Here is a 6,000-nt window from a genome sequence, read left to right on the forward strand (position 1 = left end):
GGGCCTTAGGCCCATCTGAGCCTAGGGTTTGCCCCCTTCCACTCTCCCTTGCGCCTTGGGCCTTGGTGGGGGGGCGCACCAGCCCACATGGGGCTGGTCCCCTCCCACACTTAGCCCATGCAGCCCTCCGGGGCTGGTGGCCCCACTTGGTGGACCATCGGGACCCTCCCGGTGGTCCCGGTACATTACCGATAAACCCGAAACTTTTTCGGTGACCAAAACAGGACTTCCCATATATAAATCTTTACCTCCGGACCATTCCGGAACTCCTCGTGACGTCCGGGATCTAATCCAGGACTCCGAACAACATTCGGTAACCACGTATATCTATTCCCTATAACCCTAGCGTCATCGAACCTTAAGTGTGTAGACCCTACGGGTTCGGGAAACATGCAGACATGACCGAGACACCTCTCCGGTCAATAACCAACAGCGGGATCTGGATACCCATGTTGGCTCCGACATGCTCCACGATGATCTCATCGGATGAACCACGATGTCAAGGACTTAATCAATCCCGTATACAATTCCCTTTGTCTAGCGGTACGATACTTGCCCGAGATTCGATCATCGGTATCCCGATACCTTGTTCAATCTCGTTACCGGCAAGTCTCTTTACTCGTTCCGTAACACATCATCCCATGATCAACTCCTTGATCACATTGTGCACATTATGATGATGTCCTACCGAGTGGGCCCAGAGATACCTCTCCGTTTACACGGAGTGACAAATCCCAGTCTCGATTTGTGCCAACCCAACGGACACTTTCGGAGATACCTGTAGTGTACCTTTATAGCCACCCAATTACGTTGTGACGTTTGGCACACCCAAAGCACTCCTACGGTATCCGGGAGTTGCACAATCTCATGGTCTAAGGAAATGATACTTGACATTAGAAAAGCTTTAGCATACGAACTACATGATCTTGTGCTAGGCTTAGGATTGGGTCTTGTCCATCACATCATTCTCCTAATGATGTGATCCCGTTATCAACGACATCCAATGTCCATGGTCAGGAAACCGTAACCATCTATTGATCAACAAGCTAGTCAACTAGAGGCTTACTAGGGACATGGTGTTGTCTATGTATCCACACATGTATCTGAGTTTCCTATCAATACAATTCTAGCATGGATAATAAAGGATTATCATGAACATGGAAATATAATAGTAACCAATTTATTATTGCCTCTAGGGCATATTTCCAACACCTAGAACACACAACATCAATTGTTAGCCGTGTGCGGCGCCCTCTCCACTGTTTACACCCTCGGTCATATTCTCGTGGTGCTTAGGTGAAGCCCTGCAAGAATCACTTCACCATCACCTCACCACGCCATCGTGTTGATGGAACTCATCTACTTCCTCGAAACCTTGCTGGATCAAGAAGGCGAGGGACGTCATCGCGTTGAACGTGTGCAGAACTCGTAGGTGTTGTACGTTTGGTGCTTGATCGGTCGGAGCTAGATGAAGTTCGACTACATCAACCGTGTTGTCAAACGCTTCCGCTTTCGGTCTACGGGGGTACATAGACACACTCTCCCCCTCTTGTTGCTATGCATCTCTTAGATAGATCTTGCGTTCACGTAGGATTTTTTTTGAAATTGCATGCTACGTTTCCCAACAATGGCATCCGAATCAGGTCTATGTGTAGATGATATGCATGAGTAGAACACAAAGAGTTGTGGACGGTGATCGTCATACTGCTTACCACCAATGTCTTATTTTGATTCGGAGGTATTATTGGATGAAGCGGCCCGGACCAACCTTACATGACCACATTCATGAGACCGGTTCCACCGACAGACATGCAACTAGTTTTGCATAAAGGTGGCTCGCGGGTGTCTGTTTCTCCTACTTTAGTTGAATAGAATTTGACTGTGGCTAGTCCTTGTTGAAGGTTAAAACAACAAACTTGATAAATCGCCGTTGTGGTTTTGATGCGTAGGTAAGAACGGTTCTTGCTAGAAGCTCGTAGCAGCCACGTAAAACTTGCAACAACAAAGTAGAGGACGTCTAACTTGTTTTTGCAGGGCATGTTGTGATGTGATATGGTCAAGGCATGATGTGATATACGTTATTGTATGAGATGATCATGTTTTGTAAAAGTTATCAGCAACCGATAGGAGCCTTATGGTTGTCTCTTTATTGTATGAAATGCAAACACCATATAATTGCTTTACTTTATCACTATGCGTTAGCGATAGTTGTAGAAGCAATAGTTGGCGAGACGACCACGACGCAACAACGGAGATCAAGGTGTCAAGCCGGTGACGATGGAGATCATGACGGTGCTTTGGAGATGGAGATCAAAAGCACAAGATGATGATGGACTATCATGTCACATATTTTTATTACATGTGATGTTTATCTTTTATGCATCTTATTTTACTTAGTACGGCGGTAGCATTATAAGACGACCCCTTAACTAAAATTTCAAGGTATAAGTGTTCTTCCTGAGTATGCACCGTTGCGAAAGTTCGTCATGTTGAGACACCACGTGATGATCGGGTGTGATAGACTCTATGTTCACATAAAACGGCTGCAAGACAGTTTTGCACACGCGGAATACTCGAGTTAAACTTGACGAGCCTGGCATGTACAGACATGGCGTCAGAACACTGAAGACCGAAAGGTCAAATGTGAATCATATAGTAGATATGATCAACATAGAGATGTTCACCACTGATGACTACTCCATCTCATGTGATGATCGGACATGGTTTAGTTAATTTGGATCACGTATCATTTAGATGTCTATCTAAGTGGGAGTTATTTAGTAATTTGATTAATTGAACTTAATTTATCATGAACTTAGTCTTGATAGTTTTGCATATCTATGTTGTAGATCAATAGCTCGCGATATAGCTCCCATATTTTTTGATATGTTCCTAGAGAAAACTAAGTTGAAAGATGATAGTAGCAATGATGCAGACTAGGTCCGTGATCCGAGGATTATCCTCATTGCTGCACAGAAGAATTATGTCCTTGATGCATCGGTAGGTGACAAACCTGTTGCAGGAGCAGATGCAGACGTTATGAACGTTTTGCAAGCTCGATATGATGACTACTTGATAGTTTAGTGCACCATGCTTTATGACTTAGAATCGCGGATGCAGAGACGTTTTAAACGCCACAAAACATATGAGATGTTCCAAGAGTTGAAATTGGTATTTCAATCTCATGACCGTGTCGATAGGTATGAGACCTCAGACAAGTACTTTGCCTACAAGATGGAGGAGAATAGCTCAGCCAGTGAGCATGTGCTCAGAATGTCTGGGTACTACAATTGCTTGAATCAAGTGGGAGTTAATCTTCCAGATAAGATAGTGATTGACAGAGTTCTCTAGTCACTATCACCAAGATACTAGAACTTCGTGATGAACTATAATATGAAAGGGATGACGAAAATGACTCCCGAGCTCTTCGCGATGGTGAAATCGGCGAAGGTAGAAATCAACAAAGAGCATCAAGTGTTGATGGTTAACAACACCACTAGTTTCAAGAAAAAAGGCAAGGGAAAGAAAGGGAACTTCAAGAAGAATGGCAATCAAGTTGCCACTCCCGTGAAGAATCCCAAAGCCGGACCTAAGCCTGAAACTAAGCGCTTCTACTGCAAGGGGAATGGTCACTGGAAGCGGAACTACCCCAAATATTTGGCGGATAAGAAGGATGGCAAAGTGAACAAAGGTATATTTGATATACATATTGTTAATGTGTACTTTACTAGTGTTCATAGTAACCACAGGGTATTTGATACTGGTTCAGTTGCTAATAACTCGAAACAGGAGTTGCAAAATGAACATAGACTAGTTAAGGGCGAGGTGACGATGTGTGTTGGAAGTGATTCCGAGGTTGATAAGATCACCATCGCACACTCCCTCTACCTTCGGGATTAGTGTTGGACCTAAATAAATGTTATTTGGTGTTTGCGTTGAGCATGAATATGATTGGATCATGTTTATTGCGATATAATTATTCATTTAAGTCAGAGAATAATGGTTGTTCTATTTACATGAATAAAACCTTCTATGGTCATACACCCAATATAAATGTTTTATTGAATCTTGATCGAAGTGATACACATATTCATAATATTGATGCCAAAAGATGCAAAGTTGATAATGATAGTGCAACATATTTGTGGCACTGCCGTTTAGGTCATATTGGTGTAAAGCGCATGAAGAAACTCCATACAGATGGATTTTTGGAATCACTTGATTATGAATCATTTGATACTTGCGAACCATGCCTCATGGGCAAGATGACTAAAACTCCGTTCTCCGGAACAATGGAGCGAGCCAATGACTTATTGGAAATAATACATACCAATGTATGCGGTCCGATGAGTGTTGAGGCTCGCGGTGGGTATCGTTATTTTCTAACCTTCACAGATGTTTTGAGTAGATATGGGTATATATACTTAATAAAACACAAGTCTGAAACATTTGAAAAGTTCAAAGAATTTCAGAGTGAAGTGGAGAATCATCGTAACAAGAAAATAAAGTTTTTACGATCTGATCGCGAAGGCGAATATTTTAATTATGAGTTTGGCCTTCATTTAAAACAATGTGGAATAGTTTCACAACTCACGCCACCTGGAACACCACAGCGTAATGTTGTGTCCGAACATCGTAACTGTACTTTATTAGATAGGGTGCAATATATGATGTCTCTTATCGATTCACCACTATCGTTTTGGGGTTATGCATTAGAGATAGTTGCATTCGTGTTAAATAGGGCACCGTCTAAATCCATTGAGATGACACCATATGAACTATGGTTTGGCAAGAAACCTAAGATGTCGTTTCTTAAAGTTTGGGGTTGCGACACTTGTGTCAAAAGGCTTCAGCCTGATAAGCTCAAATCCAAATCTAAGAAGTGCATCTTCATAGGATACCCTAAGGAAACAATTGGGTACACCTTCTACCACATATCCGAAGGCAAGATCTTTGTTGCCGAGAATGGAACCTTTCTAGAGAAGGACTCAAAAGAAGTGAGTGGGAGGAAAGTAGAACTTGATGAGGTAATTGTACCTTCTCTCGAATTGGAAAATAGCTCATCACAGAAAACCATTCCAGTGATGCCTACACCAACTAGAGAGGAAGCTAATGATGATGATCATGAAACTTCAGATCAAGTTACTACCGAACTTCATAGGTCAACTAGAGCACGATCCGCACCAGAGTGGTATGGTAATCCTGTCCTGGAAGTCATGTTACTAGACCAAGGTGAACCTACGGACTATGAAGAAGCTATGATGAGCCCAGATTCCGACAGATGGCTTGAGGCCATGAAATCTGAGATAGGATCCATGTATGAGAACAAAGTGTGTACTTTGGTGGACTTGCCCGATGATCGGCAATCCATAGAGAATAAATGGATCTTCAAGAGGAAGACTGATGCTGATGGTAATGTTACTATCTACGAAGCTCGACTTGTCGCAAAAGGGTTTCGACAAGTTCAAGGAGTTGACTATGATGAGATTTTCTCACCCGTAGCGATGCTTAAGTCCGTCCGAATCATGTTAGCAATTGCCACATTTTATGATTATGAAATCTGGCAAATGGATGTCAAACTGCATTCCTTAATGGATATCTTAAAGAAGAGTTGTATATGATACAACCAGAAGGTTTTATCGATCCTAAAGGAGCTAACAAAGTGTGCAAGCTCCAGCGATCCCTCTATGGACTGGTGCAAGCATCTCGGAGTTGGAATATACGCTTTGATGAGGTGATCAAAGCATATGTTTTTATACGGACTTAGGTGAAGCCTGTATTTACAAGAAAGTGAGTGGGAGCTCTGTAGCATTCCTAAAATTATATGTGGATGACATATTGTTGATTGGAAATGATATAGAATTTCCGGATAGCATAAAGGATATTTGAATAAGAATTTTTCGATGAAAAACCTCGGTGAGGCTGCTTACATATTGAGCATCAAGATCTATAGGGATAGATCGAGACACTTAATATGACTTTCACAAATCACATACCTTG

This window comes from Triticum dicoccoides, chromosome 3A (assembly GCF_002162155.2).
Source record: "Triticum dicoccoides isolate Atlit2015 ecotype Zavitan chromosome 3A, WEW_v2.0, whole genome shotgun sequence".
NCBI lineage: Eukaryota > Viridiplantae > Streptophyta > Magnoliopsida > Poales > Poaceae > Triticum > Triticum dicoccoides.